We start from the raw sequence: 17,157 nt of genomic DNA, 5'->3' as shown, positions 1-17,157 counted from the left end.
CAGTGGCGGCCCCATCCTGCCACTGTCTCTGCTGGCCTCACGCACCGGTGGCCCCTGAGTTCTGACTGTGGTTCAGGAGCCGCAGTGACCTGCTGAAGACCGTGTTTGCTAGGTGGCCCCTCTGCCACGAGGCCCCGAGCCTGCGGGGTCCTCAGAAACCACCACGGATGTGGGTCCAGGATACAGCCAGTGCCACTGGCGTAAGTGAGGAGTTTTAGCCGGGAGATTCGTCTGCCGGTCCCCTGGATCTCCAGACAGCTGTCTTCTCTGCTGTGCCCCAGGTGTGGTTCATTGGCCCCTCCCCGCTTCCATCCAGTGGATGGGGGCTGCTGTCACACAGCCCTCACGTCCCAGTGGTCAGAGTGTCGGGTTTCAGAGTCCCCAGCTCTGTGCGTGCTTCGTGCTCTGTGCTGGCCCGTGTGCCTGGCACCCCTGTCCTGAAGCCTCCAGATCCCCCAGCTCGTGCCCTCTTGTTCTTCTCTGGCCGGAGCCCATGGCCCACCCCTGCAGTGTCTGGGTCTACACCAGGAAGGATGCGCGAGGGCCTGGGACCCGTCAGCCCCTCCCGGGTCCTTTGTCCCCCGAGTGACCCGCAGCTTCTCGGCATCACTCAGGCTTCTCAGAACTCCTTGGGAGATGCTGGCAGAGCTTGGGGCGCATCTCCGGAACTTGGCTGGTAGTGAGGCTCTGGGCCTTGGGGGACGACTTGGTTTGTGATGGATGCCAGCATCACGGGCACGAGCCTGTGATGAGGCTCCTGCCTCTGCCTCGGTCACCGGTTTTGCTCACAAGCCCCAGCTCAGACTCTGCCGTCAGCTCGGTGAGAGCCCATTTCATGGTTTTAATTCATTACAAAAGTACGGGAATCCGTGCATGGTGCGGTGCGGTGACTTACACTTGTGCCTTCTGGAAGGTTCCTCTGAGAACGTTCTTCCCCACCGTGTCACATTTGGTCTGTGCTGTCTTATGATCCTTTGTAGACACTGCCTGGTGGAGGCCCGTGTGACAGCTTTGCCCCTGCCCTTTGTCCCTTGTGTCTGCGGGACGTGATGGGAGGAATGGTAGTGCTCGTGGTTTGATGTATTTTTAGTAAATTAATTCCAGGGTGTTCCTGGACTCCCCTAGTGTGAAGGGGACCTTCTGTGGAGGGGATCCCACACGGTTCCTTGGGTCGTCCATGCACCTGAGCCCGAGCTGGGGATATGTGGGTCCGTCCAAGCGGGCCGGCTCGCAGGGGTGTGCAGGTGCCCAGTGTAGGGTGGGAGACGGGACATCGAGGTTGGGCTGCCCTGGGGCCGGGTTTGAATGTGGACAAAAAAACCAAGAACGAGCAGTTGGTGTGTCATTTTTCTCTCTCAAGTGTTAGTGATGAGAATCACTGCTCCCTGAAACTCTGCACTGGGGGGACTCCTTTCCTCACGCCTGCCCTCCTTCTGGGACAGCAGGAGGAGGCCATGGACCTTTCTAGGCACAGCTGTGGGAAGCACCCGTGAGACCATGGGGCAGGGACACCGGGGTCCGAGTGTGACTGCCCTGTGGTAGCCACAGAGGCTCGGGCCTTCCTCTCTTTCTCTACACAATCAGAATGTGGACATCCCCTGTGAAGGTTTGAGAACGGGGTTTAGCAGCTGGAGGGAGTCGGGCCCCGGGGCTTCTAGAGGGAGTGTGTCCCGTCGGAGTGCTTGGGGTAACTTGGAGCGGCGCATGTCTCTGGAGACGGTTTTCTCTGCCGCCAGCATCCTTATTCTGCTAACCCAGCTGTGTCACGGATACAGAATAGCGCCAATCCCTGTGCGTCTCATTCCCTAAGTGTTTAAACGACAGCAAAGGACGGCGTACTTTCCACAGTCTCTTCCTGAGAATGGGCTCTTCCCTGCTGAGCACACAAATCCCATTTAATTGGCTTCACTTGTGCCCCTCACGCAGCCTGGGTCTAACCTGGGAGAGCTTCTACAAGGTCAGCGGAGCCTGGCCTTTCTGCCTTGACTCTGGCTGGCTCCGGGGCTCCTCCCAGGGGCTCCCAGACTCCCACTTGTCTGGCCACCATATTCCCTGTGTCCCTGGCATCCTGCCTTGGTACGTGCTGGCTGCAGCCCAGGCTCATCCCAGGGAGGACTTTGGTGGTCCTCTTGGGTGGTCCCCTGGGGTGTGGTCCCACAGTCACAGCCAGTGGCATGGCAGCGTGATCCCCCTGCCTCTCTGTTCGGGCTCTGCTTTCCGACCTGCTGACCTCCCCGCTGGGGGGACCTGGTGATTCCTTCTAGGCTGCCCACGTGCTGTGGATCAGCTCGCATACCCTTGTGCTGCGCGTGTGGCTCCTGTGCACTCCGGGTCACCTGTCATCACTTCTGTCATGGAAGCCGTGTCCCCTCCACAAACAGCTCGGGACTCGGGCGGCTTGCCGCTTGCCTGTGTCGATGGCAGCCCTGGCTTCTTTCTAGAAGGCGCTAACTCTGCATTCTTCATTCACCCTCGCTGTGAGCTAAGGGCTCCGTTCACGACTTCCTTGCCTGGACACAGTGCCGTCTTTCGCCCGGCAACGTGCACATTCCGAGCCCTTCAGAATATGCCCGCATTGTGTGTCCGGCAGGGCCCTCCCAGCTGCGGGGCGCCCCACACCCTCCCCGGCCTGCCCGCACCTGCGCTCCTGCTGCTTCCCGGAACGCTCTTCTCCCGGACCCCTCGCTCTCCTGCCCTCAGGCCGCAGGCGCATCTGTTGGAATCTGCAGACGCCTGTGGTCCTGTGCTATGTTCCGGTCCTGTGCTATGTTCCCGCCCTGTCCCAGCCTCGGCTGCAGGGTCCTGGTGGACGAGGCATCCACGGGCGCTGGTGTCAGGGAGCGCGTGCTGGGCTGGTGTCCTTGCTCCCCGCTGGGGTCTTTTCGTGCTCCCTGGACACCATGGTGGGTGCTCCTTTTGGGATCGCCAGCCAGGTGCTCACTGCGGCTGCTGCTGGGAGCCCGTGTGGTCTGTGCTGGTACCCGGCAGTTTGGACTCCACGCAGGCGGATTTTGGGGACTTCCCTCGCCCTGCTGGGGGCCGCGCTCCAGCTCCAGGCCAGAGACCACACAGTCCATCCAAGAGACGAGGTCCCTTCTCCGAGTCACCTCTCCGCTGCCCGCTCCTTCGTTAACCAAGCCCCGGGTTCCGGCCGGGAGGGCTCCTCACACCCCTGCTGGTGACTTCCCTGCCTCCTCCATCCCCCATGGGAGGGACGTGCTGCTGGCCTTGGGGGACCTGCAGCTTGGTCCTCACAGTGTTCGCTCCCACCTGCGGCTGCCCTCTGCTCGGTGGCCGCCCCCGGATGCCGTCCCCCTGCTGTCAGACCATGTGTGTCCCCGGACAGCCAGGGTCGGGCCCTCAAGGACGGATGCTGGGGTCAGGACCGTACCTGCTGCCCCCACCTCGGGTGGCCGTGGTGTGAGTCTGCACGTTTGTGGGGCCCGTGGCCTGTTCCTGCCTCCCGTGGGAAATCACTCACGTTGCAGCCCGACTGGGGCATTGCCAGTCCCGGTGCCGGCTTTCTCCTGGCGGTGACTCCGGAGGACAGGTTTTTGGAGTGAAACCTCCTTCCGCCCACTTTCAAAAGGGGCAGGATGGCGACTCTGTAACAGCATCGGAGTCTCCACCACCACGTTTCAGTTTGTAGAATGCAGCTTCCATTTCACTCTGTGTTTGCTTTTCATTTTGGAATGCTCTTCATGTCAAGCAGGGATCCGGGAAGCACTGACCTGCCGTTTTCCTGCAGGCTGAGCGTGGCTCACGGGGCCTGTGTCTCTGCACATCTGGCTCTAAACCCCACAGGTGTCCCCTGGGCCTCACACTGCGGGGCCTACTGAGCCCTTTTTGCAGGAAGGTACCCCGGGCTGCAGCTTCGTGGGGGGCCAGGGAGGACAGGATGCCGGAGTGACCAGCATGGGCTGTGGGATCAGAATGCTGATTCCAAAGCCTTTATGTCACTTTCTCTCCTCTTAGAGGCTTTTTCTGGATGTTTAAAAGGCGTGTGGCAGGTCTTGACTGGGGGGGGGCGTTGGAAAGCTCTGTGCTCCCCAGGGAGAGCAGGGGGCCCCACAGAGGGGCAGCAGGGAGTCACCCCTGCATTTCCAGGCAGACCTTGGTAGACAGGGCTGGGGCTGCAGGCCGGTCTTGGGCGTCCCCCCAGGATCCTGGCTGCAGTGGGACTTTGTAAGCGCGAATGGAAGCTGAGCTTCTGATGGGGCGAACCCATGGTGCCCACTTCTGGGCTCCGACTGGGCCGGCTGCCTCTGTGCCACCCAGAATCCAGAGCTGAGTGTTTCCTTTTTCAGGCCTGGTGATAAGTCACAAGCTGTCAGAATTTGTCGTGTGCCCTTCCCAGGGTCAGGGGACAGTTGGTGAAAACCAAACTGTCCGTTATGTTATTCTTAGACACTGTGGACAGTGCTTTTCTGGGGGCGTTCCGTTCAGCAGCCCTGCCGGGAACGTACCATTTCCTTCCTTAGAGGCCCGCGGCGTGTTTGTGTTTTCTCTCCTTTTCATAGCAAGGAGGACGGTGTTAAAAACGGACCGTGGCGGGATGTGCCGCAAAGCTTGTGCTTTGTAGGAATGTTTGGCCCCCCACGTTGTCTCTCCTGGCCTGTGCACCTTGCGCCCAGTGGCTGCAATTTACCGGGTCTGGGGTGGGCATCCAGGCCTGGGCTGGGGTCGTTTTCCCCCATCTCCCTTCTGCCAAGACATCCTGCCACAGGGTTGTTCATGGAAAGTGTGGGGCGTCGCTTTGGCAAGGGCGGGGCTCAACAGGGGCGGGGCTGGTGGGGCGGGGCTTGGTGGAAGTAGAAGAGGGAGGGGTTAGACTGAGCAGAGAAAGGGCCATCTGAGCCTGTCAGGTCGCTGGGAGAGGGCATGGTGGGGACAGGGGACACGGGGTGTGCCTCCGAGGCAAAGTCCAGGGACTTTTTGGTGCTATCCAGCTCACCCTGTGCTTTTGAAAAACTATGTGTGTGTTGTATCTAAAGTAAATTTTTAAAAAGTATTTTGTTAAGATTTTATTTACTTATTTGAGAGAGAGAAAGAAACAGAACACAGGCAGGGGTGAGTGAGAGTGGGAGAAGCAGGCTCCCCGCTGAGCAAGGAGCCTGATGTGGGGCTCAATCCCAGGACCCTAGGATCATGGAGCTGACGGCAGATGCTTAACCGACCGAGCCCCCCAGGCACCCTAAAAAGTAAATTTTTGTTTGAAATAAGCACACGGTTAGGGAGTCTGGTGTCATAAATACAGGCTGATGGTTTTGACCGTGGACAGTTGGGCGTGACCATGCAGGTGGGGGACCGTGTGCCCCGCGCCTCAGTGCACCACCAGGGACCCTCACTGCCTGCCCCTGCTGAGGCTTGTGGCCTTGCCCTTGAAGCAGGCGGACACTGGGCGTCAGAGTCCCCATGTCTTCTTGCTCTGACGTCAGTGGTATCCTCACTGCCTTGGGGTTTGCAAGGGGACAGATGGGAGCTGCTGGCCACCACTGCCCCGCTGGGACATGGCAAAGGACACATCTCCTGGGCGCCAGCCTGCCTTCTGGTCTTCCCTCTGGTGGGGGCGCGGCTGAGTCACTAGCCAAAGGGCCATGGGTGACACAACCAGCTTCTCTAGTCCCAGGCAAAGCTTTGGAGGGGCGCCTGGGTGGCTCAGAGGGTTAAAGCCTCTGCCTTCAGCTCAAGTCATGATCCCAGGGTCCTGGAATCGAGCCCCCGCATCGGGCTCTCTCCTTGGTGGGGAGCCTGCTTCCTCCTCTCTCTCTGCCTGCCTCTCTGCCTGCTTGTGATCTCTCTCTGTTGAATGAATAAATAAAATCTTTAAAAAAAAAAAAAGCTTTGGAAAAAGCTCACGGGCATTAGTGTGGGGGTGACTGTTGGTTTCTTCTGATAGTTCAAATGAAAGTATTCACCAACATGGGTGCTGTCATTGTGACAGATTCCCCGTCACTCAGGTGCGTCCGCAGGTCCGCCACAGCGACACTGGTGAGGAGTAGCTTGGGTTTGAGACCTGGATTTTTCTTGGTCGAAAGGGTTCTGGGAATTTGGTGTGCTTATGTCTCGGACTTGGCTGTTGTTTTAAATGACCAGAAAAGTAAAAGCAGTTTTTAAAAAGCTTCTTAAATTCTACAAAAATATATTTTTTGTCTTTTTGCAACTAAGTTATATTTATGAGATTTTCTTCTGGTTCTTTGGCAAACCACCGGCATCTTAAGAAGCTATCACATGCCATCTTCTTTTCCTCTTTTCATAAAGATAGGACCCAGGAATCTAGTGGGTATCGGCCCCAGGGGTCTGTGGGCTCAGTTCTGGTCCTAATTTCCAGGGGTCCCACACATGACATTTCATCTCTGAGGCCCCCAGCTTCCTCGCCTGGAAAGTGAGACCCTCAAGAAGGTGCCCGGCCTCCCCACTTGGCCTGATCTGGTCCGACAGGCTGAGGTACGGGAGTGCGAGTTGGCCACTGAGCAAGCATCCCACCGTGGGCCCAGGTGGCCCTTCCCCACCTCCTAGAGAAGCACGATTGGGACACTGTTCCCTCAGTGGACTCACAGATTTCTGGTCTGGGATAAATATTGGTAACCAGGCGAATTCAGAGCAGATTTTCTCAATTTACTTCTTTTCCATGCTGTGCGAGTGTTGACAGGCGTTTGCCGCACCTCATGCCCAGTTGGGTCAGGAAGCCACCTCGAACACTCACTACCAGCGTGCATGTGTGAACAGGGCCCTGTCTGGGGTAGGTGTGCAGCTGTGTCCTAAGCTCTAGAAGTTACTAGAATCATAGAGCTTGTCGGGGGGCTGACCGTGAGGGCCCGCGGAGCTGGGACAAACCTGGGCCCGACAAACCCGACAAACCTGGGCCTTACCTTTCTTGCTTTTTGGAAGAAAAAAATGCAACCTTCAGTAGCTGCTTGCTAATGTGAAGACTGAATGAAAGGACCCAGTGAGTTCCCCACCCTCCGCACCCATGTGCGGCAGGCAGGCCCTGGTGAGGGGCTTAGCTGGACTGGTGGGGGCATGTTTTCTCCTGGGGCTACTCGGGTGACTCGGGTTGTCCTGCCCCCTGGGAGAGCTCAAAGGAGGCGAGCAAATTAAAGGGGTCTGGGCCGTCAGCATTTCATGGAACCGTCTCTCTGCACTGCTGCTGTCCTTGTTTGGGGGCCGTGGAGATCTGCCTCTGGGCCTCCCTGCCCTCGCCGGTGCGCCCCTAACCAGAGGAGTGCCGTGGGCCTACTGGACGGAGGCCGAGTCACCTGCTCCTGTGGCAGCCCTCCCAGCCCGGCCTGGAGGACCCCGCTCCCGCCGGACTTGTAGGAATGTCCCATGTTGACCTGTGTTCTCCACTGGCCCCATCAGACTCTGAGGGTGGGTACCACGGGTGGCAAGTGCCGCGCCCCCAGATCCACAGGTAGATTCTGAGCCCCAGAACCTCAGAATGTGGCTGTTTGTGGAACTGGAGTCTCGATGGAGGTGATGGGGCCGGAGGGGACCCCACAGGACTGGCGTCCTGAGACAAAGAGGGGATCAGGACACAGATGCACATGGAGGGGCGAGTAGTGGACGTGGGGAGGAGACGGCCGTGGACGCGCCTAGGGGAGGCATCAGGGGAACCGGCTGTGCCTCATGTGGCTCTCATGCCACGTGTGGATCCCATGCCATGCGTGGATCTCTAGCCTCCAGGACTGGGAGGGAAGAGATGTGTGTTCAAGGTCTGGGGTCTGTGGGACTGTCCTCGTCCCCGAGAGACTGACATGAGTGGTATGTGAGCCCCTCTCTGGATGTCAGTGCTGGGCTTCCCTCCTGTCACTGCTCTGCTCCCTGTTTCTGATCAACTGCAATGATTCTGGTAAACACAATTAAACTTTTATCTCTTCTCCATCTTACATAACAGGCGAATAAAAACATCTCATGTTTATCGATCAGTAACACACAGCCCCAGAAGTCAGAGCTGTAAAATCATAAAAGATGAAGAGAACACGAAAGATTCTGCCCCCGGGAGAAAATCCTGCCCTCCTCTCTTGGGACTGCTGCTCCGTGCAGAGATGCGGGGGCCTCCGTGATTCTGGCGGACACATCCCTCGGGTGTCCGTCTGTCCAGCTGGGTGTGGGGCGTGTGGGGGGGTGGGTGCAGCCCTCTGGTCTCATAAAGGAAAGGCTTCACAAAGATCAAGGAAGGTCAGCCTGTCACCCCATGGTGGCCTGCCTTTGTCGCAATTCATGTTATGGTGAATTTAAAAATGATTGTATTTAATGGTGCAAGTTGAGCATAAGGTTGCGCCTTTTCCCGGGCTTCCCTCAGGAAAGTGCCTCTTCAGCCGTCAGGGTTGGGCACCCACTGGTTCTTCTCCCTGTCGCCTCGCTTTGCGCACCGGCGGTGCTGGACGGGCTTACCATGGGCACAGGGGTGCGCTGATTTAATGCGTCTTCGTAACTGGGCTCTTCTGGGCGGACGCCCCTTCCAGATACGGGCGTGCGTGCCATGCCTGCCCAGGGAGAGCTGACCCGGCCGGCTGAAGAACGTGCCACGTGCTTGAGGGCACCGGCTTCTGTGGGCTTCCGTGGCACTCGCTCACGTGGCCCAGCACAACGGGGGCTGTCCACGATTCCAGAAAGGTCGGCTCGGCTCTACCTTTCCTCTGCAGGGGGCTTCGTGCTGTTTATGTCGCTCTGTCCGGAGGACGATTTCGTAAGAGTCGGCAACAGCGAGTGCTGGGTTCCTTGTTTTGTCGAGCGAACGTACAGGGAAACGATCCAGGCCATGGAGTGTGAGCTGTAACTTCTGCCCCAAGATCTTAATTTCCAGAAGTAAACAGAGGGGCCGAGTCAGACCCTGTGAGGCGGTCTCACTCCTGCCAGCCCGGCTCAGCCCCCAGGGGTGTCGGCCAGAGCGCTCTGGCGCCCGTGGGGAGATGCACCTGTAGGGCTGGGCCTGGGTTGTGCGTGAGTGTGTGGTGACACACGTGCATTCTCCATTCAGACACACCGTCACACGTAGGCACACCAGCACTCACACCCACACTCCCGTTCCCAGAGCACAGTCACCCCTGGGGTGCGAGGCCCTCCCTGTCCTGGTCAGCTGCCCACCTCCCCACTGCTGGCTTGGGGAGAGTTTCCCATACCTCGTGAGGCAGGTGCCACAGAACCAGCTGTGGCCAGTGGAGACCTGTTTATGGTTGTCCTTGGTTACGGTGACTTGTCCCCTAACACAGCCACGACAAGGCCATAAAATGGTGCCGGGGAAGACCTCTCCCCATCTCGCCAGGGCTGTGGCCTTCACTGATAGCCCTGGTCCTGCCCCCCCTCCCCCACCCCTGGCAGGCTCCGCCCCTCGCCCACCTGCCCCGTGCTCCTGGTCAGAGAGTGAAGCCCTTCCTGTCAGGGGAGGAACGTGGAGTTTGGACCCAGTGGGATCTGCCCACACTGCCTGGCCTCTGTGGGACTCAGCACTGCACACACCAAAGGGACGCTCTCTGGCTTGCTGAGTAGCAGTGAGGGCCAGCGAGCAGGACCCACAGACACAGTGCATGGCCTGCTTGGGACGTGAAGATGCTCTTGGATGAGCTGTGGGCACCCCCGTGAGTGCGCCTGTTGGTGGCCGCTGGGCCCATTCTCTTGCGACCACTCTCAGCCCACCTTCCAGCACAGAAAGGAGCTCGGTGAGGGAGGCACTGACCAGACCCCAGGGGGCAGCCATGTCCTCCCTCTAACGCACTGGCCGTGCACTCAGGGATCTGTGGGTGTCCTGCTGTCAGATGGTCCCTGGGAACAGCGCCATGTTGGGGACCCTCCTCCCAAGGTCCCAAAGCACGTGGCAGGTGCCGCTGGGATTTTAGCGTCATCGGTGACAGGCCTGGCTCCTGCAGATCCTGAACATCGAGAAGCATCAGCCCCTGCGTGACGGGGAAGGCCAGGCCCACCTGGAAACTGTCCAGCACCATGTTGTCGCTTTTTAGAAAGTGACCCGAGCAGATGGCCGGCCGGGCGCGTGACCTGGGGTAGCAGTAAGACGGGGACAGAGAGCAGGTGAGCGGGCTCCGCCTTCACTGACCTGACCTGAACCCCGAGAGACACCCTGCCTGTGACGTGCTTACCGCGTGTCCCCGTCCCGCGGGGAGGCGGGCGGGCTGAGGCTCGGCGGGGCAGGTGCGTGGCTGGTAGAAAGCCCGGGAGCCATGCTCTGTGCCTCTCTGGTCAGGTCGAAGAGCTGGAGGGAACCCCGAGTGTCCAGGACATGCAAAGGGGGGTCTGCATGGCTATTTACATCCCAGGTTCTGGGTGGGGGAGGGGGCCCAAGGGGGATCATATGTGCTCCCTGTGCCCTCCCTCCATAGCCCTGCCAGACCGGAGTCCGCTGCCGTCCTCTTAAGCCAAGGGAGGAAATGTCCCTTGGAATGTAGCAGGTCAGGCCAGTGTGTTCTCCTAGAGTTCCCGTCCTGGGATCTGGCGCGAGCCACGTCCAGGGGACACATGCCCACTGTCCGATCGAGGATGTTCTTTGCAAAACTAGGTTTCCGCCATTCTTGATGTAAATACTCCTTTTCTCTTCGGCCCACAGGTGGCTCTCCCCTGGGCCCCACCTTCTTCTCTGACTTGGTGCTTCTGGTGCAATTTCATTCGCAAATTCATTGTAGCCCTGGGATGTTTTTTGTTTGTGTTTTGTCACGGTGTGGGTGAACACAGACAGCAGGGCTGTGATTGGTTCTCTGCAGCGGAAGCCTGGAGCCTCGTTGCTTCTCCTTTGCTCTGCTGCGCTGGGGGGTCTGCTCTGCTCCTGTGGCCCCGGCCCAGGCTTGCTCTCCAGCGAAGATGGTGGCTTATGCCGTTTCCCTTGGCAAACGCCTCCTCCTTGATGGCGTGTCCGGGTCGCCCGCTCAAGTTATCAGCCGGGGATGGGGCCGCAGGGAGGGGCAGGTTTGGGACTCAGGAGCCCCGGCTTGGAGTCTGCTCCCATTCTGTGGGGGATGCCCTGGGGACAGGCGGGCAGTGTCACCAACCCCCTCTGGCCAGGGGCTGGGGGGCACGTGGCAAGCTCAGGACCCACCTGCCCTCTGGACAAAAGACCTCCCAGCCTCCCTGTGTGAGACTCGTGGGTTTGGGGACTGCGTAGGACTTTTTTTTCCCTTTTGCTCACCCGACAAACACACACTTCTAGGCAGCGAGTGGAAAACTCACAAATAGACTTTATTTTTAAGGACAGTTTTGGGTCAACAGAGAAGCCGGATGGTACTCTCACTTCCCCCCTGACTTCCCTCCTGATTTTCTCCGTTACCCTGTTGCAGTAACGGGTACATTTGTTATCATGGATCAGTGACTATGGGGACATTTTGGGAAGTCTCGTCCACAGGTCGTATTAGGGCTTGCTCTGCCCGTTCTGTGGGTTTGGACAGATGGGTCCCATGTGTCCACCGTTAGACCATCACACAGACCGTATTCACTGGACACTTCTGTGCTCTGCGTATCCCCCTCCCCCGCGGGCCAGCGCCCGTCTCCTTACGGTGCCCACAGTTCTGTCTTCCCCAGAATGTCACCGAGTGGGAATCGCACAGCGTTAGCCTCTCTCACTGGTGTCTTTGTCTTGGTGATTCGCACTTGTGGTTCCTCAAGATCTTTTCTTGTTTTGTAATTGCTGAATAATGTTCCCCGGGGTGGGATACAGATAGTGATTTTTCAAAGATGGGAGCCCCAGTTCCTCGCACGGCCTTGCCGGGTGTCCCGTGAGTGGCGCCCCGGGCCCCCTGGGTGCTGTGTGGACACTGCCCATGTGCAGACGTGACCGCCGAGCTCCGCGCTCTGTGGGCCTGCCTGGCTGACCGGCACCACCCCATAGGCGCCTGTCTGTAACTTCCTCTATTTCCAGAGATCTTTTTTTTCCACCTTTTTTGGTCTTCGTGGTTTATATTTATTAGTTCTTATATCCCCCGTTCCCTCCTCCGCGCATCAGGCTTGGACAGACACGTGCGTGCGGCTGCGGACACGCGTGTGGTGAGGGCATGCTCCTGTTTCCCGGGGGGTGTCGGTCAGGGCAGGGACGCCGGCCACTGGGTCAGCAGTGCCGGGCTGTGCGTGGGGAGGGGGTGCGGGCGGGGAGGGGCTGGTGCCAGGGGACAGGGCCCTGCCCCAGCGAGCATGAGTCAGCTTCCGCCTGAGCCATGTGTGTCCCGGATGAATGAGTGATCATGTGTCATGTTCCCTGAGGAATTTCGGGAGATAAGCAGCAGTTATAGATCGTCTGCGTGGCGGGAAGAGCCAAGGTCATGGTGCCACCCACTCCAGGCCATGGGGACAATTAGATCCCTGGGGGGTCTCTCCCTTCCCGTGCATGTTTTTACTTTGAGGATGGGGGTGCAGGGGGCCCTGGGAGAGCAGAGCGGGATCCTGCTGGCAGGTGCCGGGATCCTGGCCTCCCAGGACCGCATGAGGCCGGCGTGGTGCCGTCACCCGCCGATAGCCCGCCTTTCTGCCCAGGGACGGTCCGTGCTCCCAGAGTGTGAGAGCCTGCCCCGTGCCGCTGGTTCAGAGCACCCACGCGCTTCCTACCTCCCCCGCTCAGATGAGGAGGCCGAACCCCGGAGCCACTCATCTGCTTTCTGTCCCACTGTGAAAAAAGTTCTAGAAAAGGTGGTCTACTCTGTAAGGAGTACGGGCACTGGGTGTAGTGGTGGGGGTGGCCTGAAGACCACCAGGGGGGCCTCTACCTCCTTGTCGTGGCCAGGAAGGGCTCCAGCTAGCTCCCAAGTTCCTAGCCTGGGAGGCCACTGTCCTTTGAAGTCGAAGAGGAAATTCTGTACGTGAGTGTAGGGCACTTCTCGGGGGGAGGCTCCAGGGTTTGTAGGAGATTCTGTGGAAGGAGCTGGACTGCATGAAAGTGAAGAAAAAAATCTGGATTCTCGTAACCGCGGGCCTTGTCTGTCTTTGATGCTGGAGCTCTGCGGCTGTGAGTGGGGACAGACAGGGACAGCTCTGGGGTCGCACCTGAGTGGACCTCTGGTGGTGTTTTCCCGGGAGCCTGTCTGCTTACCCTGTGTCTTCTTATCGTAGGTGGTGACTCGCTGCTGCGCACAGGTGTACCTGGGACAGGTGAGTCCTCGCTGTATCCCGGGGATCCCGGCTTGTCACGTGGGACTCTCTTTGTCTTGATGTGGGGCCCTTCTTGGGGCTGTCAGGCTCCCTCTGGACCTCACATGGGACCCACTTCACTCCCAGAGCCTGTGCACGGACCTCAGGCCTCTGGTACTTGCCTGTGCACGCTTTCCTTAGTGACCAGAGCCATGACTGCCTTTCACATCGCCCGCATCGGGTGTCCCTGTGCTCGGCCTGGGTTTCCTTCTCTGGGATAGAAGATGTCTCAGTCCATTTTCTTAGGGGTCGAACGAGGGCTACAAGATGCCCCTGTTGCAAGGCATCTGTGCCTGTCATGGTGCCATGGTGACCATGTGGCAGGTGTCTGTGTGTGTCGTGGTGTTGTGATGTCCGTGTAGAGTGTGGTCCCGTGGTGGCCGTGTCGTGGGGTGTCTGTGTGTGTCGTGGTGGCCGTGTGGAGTGTGGTCCTGTGGTGGTCGTGTCGTAGGGCATCTGTGTGTGTGTGGGGGTCTTGCGGTGGCCGTGTCGTGGGACCTCTGTGTGTATCATGGTGCTTAGGCCGTGTGGAGTGTGGCTGTGGCGACCGTGTCATGGGGTGTCCGTGTGGAGGTGGGTCTCACGAGCACCTTCCCCAAGCAGGACTTGCTCGTAGATGGGAAGGTGGCCGCCGGGTTTGGATGATAGGTGCCGTTTGGCCAGTCCATGCATCCCTGGGCCCCATGTCCTCTGTGTGCCCGTGGCCCTCCCACGCCATGCTCTGTGTCTGATGCTTGTGGTGACTCATCAGTCCTCAGGCGTGGGAGCTGGCGGCCTCCTTCCTGTCCACCTCAGGCTGTCGGCTCCGAGCCGTGAGCTGCCCCTTTCTGCACTTTCTTCCCATCCGATCTGGCCGCCATCTGCTCCCTCCAGCTCTGGGGCCTGTCTCCAAGGGGGAGTCACCAGCTCTGCAGGTGTCCCGGTGCCAGGACCCCTTCCAAGAGGTTCTGGAAGAGCCTCATCTTGGCTCCTTCCCACTGTGAGCTGCTGGCTCTGTTCTGGGAGGCAGACTGGCGTGGCACCGATGGACTGTGCTGGCCGGACCTGGCCGCATCAGGGTGCTGACGTGATGACCTGACCTCTGCCGGGGCAGCTGTCTACTGGCCAGCAGTGCTTCTGGGACCATGTGGGGCACTGGCAAGACAGGAGGGCAGACAGCTCTGTGAGGGTCATCGTGCTCAGAATGTGTGGCCATCTCCTTGATGGCCATCATTCTAGAACTTCTCTGGTGCCTAGCCACCTTCTGCTCACTGCAGGGGCTTACGTACGTGGCTAATGAGGCCAGATCCATTCTCAGACCAAAACCGGCAGGCAGCGGGTCCTGGAGGCAAACCTCCCTTTGCAAATGTTAGCTTAGCTGATGAGACGTGCATGTGCGCTGAGTTTCCCTGGGGGCCGGCATAGACGGGAAACCAGGATACTGGGTATGCACCTTGTCCGCGAGGGAAGCAGGGTGCATAGAATGGGTGCATCAGGGGGAGTCACGCAGGGCATAGGCTGCGGCTGGGGGCTCGTCCTGAGCCGCCGCTGCCCTGCAGACGTCCCACCTGTACCCAGCAGGTGTCTGAGGGGGAAGTCACACGCTGCTCTGGAGGGCAGCCTCGTCGGGACCTTTGGCTTTCTCTGGCTCTGCCTGTTGGTACGGCGTTGAGGGTAGAGAAGCATGACTGTGGCTTTGTTGTGTGTTGGCTTCCCGCCGAGACGGCCCGTGTGGCGCAGGGTCTGCTGGGTCATGACCGGGAGGCTCTGGGGCGTCCCCAGGTGGCAGATCCCTTGTGACGGGGGCCGAGCTGTGCCTCTGTGCTCAGCGTTTCTGCAGATGCCCGTGGGCATGCGTGTCAGCCACGTGTGCTCGTGTGCACACCCAGGTGCAGAGCTCAGTAGTGATCATGAGCACGGGGCCAGCTCCAGGCCGGGCTCCAGCCAGGTCACGATACCTGGAGACCCACGTGACTTCACACGGGGTCTTCTCGTGCCTAAGCCCGACTTCCTCCTCTGTGCGTGGGGATATGGCGACGTCCCCGGCGGGCGCCATGTGGGACGGATGGAGTAGCACGTGGGAAGTCTGGGCACTGGCTGTGGCTCTTGGGAAAGGCACCGGGTGCGGGACAGCCTTCTCCCTGGTTGGGCAAATGCGAGGGGGGCAGTCCCGGTCTCCCGGTGCCCGGCGGCCTCTGCCGGTCTGTTTGGTTTGACCATTGTTCTCTGTCCGTGTGGTAGGGGAGAACCGGTTTGGTTGGTTCCCAGGCGTACCATCTGCTCCCCAAGGGTAAAGGAGCCGGGACAGATGTGTAGAGGACCTGTTGCTCTGGAGCCCCCTAGGACACAGGGAGGGTGCCCCAGCTGGCAGGGGGCTGGCCGGCCTCACGGAGGGCTGGGCGTGCGTCACGGCGATGACTGATGCTCTGGGCAGAGCGCCGTGGCTACCCTTAGTCTTGTCCTGCAAAGACTGTGTCCGTCTAGGAGGGCAGGGTCACACCAGTGCAGGAGCGGACCTGCAGACCCCCCGGGTGCACATGTGGCTTTCGCTGGGACACCCTTCAGTCCAGCAGGTGTGGACGCCCCACGGGGCCAGTGTTCCCGGACAGCACCCAGCAGCTTTGGCCCAGGGACGGCCTGACCAGCCAGTGCAGCGGCCCCACGTTGGAGAAGTTCACTCCTCCGAGCAGCCTCCGTCCTTGCGAGAGGCCGTGTCCCCACCTGGCGGTGGCCATGGGTGCGGGCGCTCCGGGCGGCGCCATAGCCCGCTGGGGGCACAGGTTCGAGCCCTCACCTGGCTGCCAGCGCTCACACCTGGGAGGAGACAGTACAGAGTCGCTCTTGAAATTTGAGTCGGCAGTTGGGGAGCTGTGAGGCTGTGCTCTTTGTTCAAGGGAGGCGAGGACAATGGGTGGTTTCTGTTGCAGGTGACATGAGGTGTCAGGTTACAGAGACGGAGGCTGGAGTTTGCAGACTGGGTCCTGTTCGCTGCACCTGCGGGGGGTGCGTGGGTGTGTTGGGACCTTGTTCAGCATGATTTGTGTAAACACGTGATTGGGGGAAGCGGTCCCGAGTGGTGAGGTTCACACAAGGACAGTGTAACTGTTGAGGACAGGTGCCACTGAGCAAACGGTGTCCGTGTCATATTCCTTACTGGGGGCCATGAGGGGACCTCCCCAAAGGGATTGGTTATCTCGGAAAGACTGCCCACCGAATCGGACACTTGGAAGCTTGAGATGGATGGAAAGGCACCCCCGTTAATGGTGCTCCTTTACCTGCAGAGTTAGGTAGTGACAGCAAAGTTCAGGCTTCCCACCTGTCAAATATTAGGAGGGCGGCTTTGCCCAGAAGGTTCTTAGAGTGCCTGGAGAGCTCGGCCTCTGGCGCCGGCTCCAGGCCAGGCCATGACAGCCACCGTGCGAATTTCTTGTCCTCGTTAAGTGCAGGTCTTTGGTTGGGTGCGGATAATTCCTGCCCACGGACTGTTCCCACGCTGCGGGGCACATCAGAACACAGACGCAGATCTGCCCCAGCACATCAGGGTCTTAGCTGAGTTATAGCCTCTGTTTCTGGAAGTCACAGACCCTGGGAGCGTATGCACACACAGCTCTGTCTCTGCACCCACGGCTGGCCCGCCAGGGTCTGTGCACCTCACACGAGCATCCTTTACCTTGTCCCAGGGACATTCCCTTGCTTCAGGCAGCAGAGACTCGCAAACATCCTTGTTCTGTAATCCTCTGATCTTCAGGAAGCTGGGAAAGTCTCGGGAGTCCTGCCAGGTGGTAGTTGAGCCTTCCGCTTGCTCAAGTTTATCACTTCTGGTTTGGGTAAAAGGCAAGTGAGACCCAGAAATAAAAACACCCAATGCTGCTTTCTCAGACGTTCACCTTGACACTTGAGTGATCTAAGAGCCACGTCTGCTTCTGCAGTGGGGCGTCAGAGGAGCCCATTTTAAAGGGACATGTGGAGTGGATGGTGCAAGGGAAGCTGAGGCTCAGTGAGCACACCAGGGATCCGGCGAGGGTGAAGCCAGCCCTTGTGTCCTCATCCTCTCCC

General features: G+C 59.3%; 1 protein-coding gene across 2 annotated transcripts in view; it reads left to right on the top strand.

The window, feature by feature from the left end:
* TNS3 (tensin 3) overlaps positions 1-17,157 on the top strand; it is a 200,710-nt gene that overhangs the window by 58,413 nt on the left and 125,140 nt on the right. Inside the window, exon 4 of one of the 2 annotated variants that reach the window (XM_047695926.1) lies at positions 13,045-13,083. The exons of the other annotated variant lie outside the window; for it this stretch is intronic. The gene's annotated coding sequence lies outside the window, so the exon portion shown is untranslated. The remainder of the gene's footprint in view (positions 1-13,044; positions 13,084-17,157) is intronic. 2 annotated transcript variants of the gene reach the window in all.

The sequence above is a fragment of the Lutra lutra genome, chromosome 11, assembly GCF_902655055.1.
Source record: "Lutra lutra chromosome 11, mLutLut1.2, whole genome shotgun sequence".
Classification (NCBI taxonomy): domain Eukaryota; kingdom Metazoa; phylum Chordata; class Mammalia; order Carnivora; family Mustelidae; genus Lutra; species Lutra lutra.
Note: the sequence above shows the minus strand (reverse complement) of the source record. Positions and strands in the feature narration are given on the sequence as shown.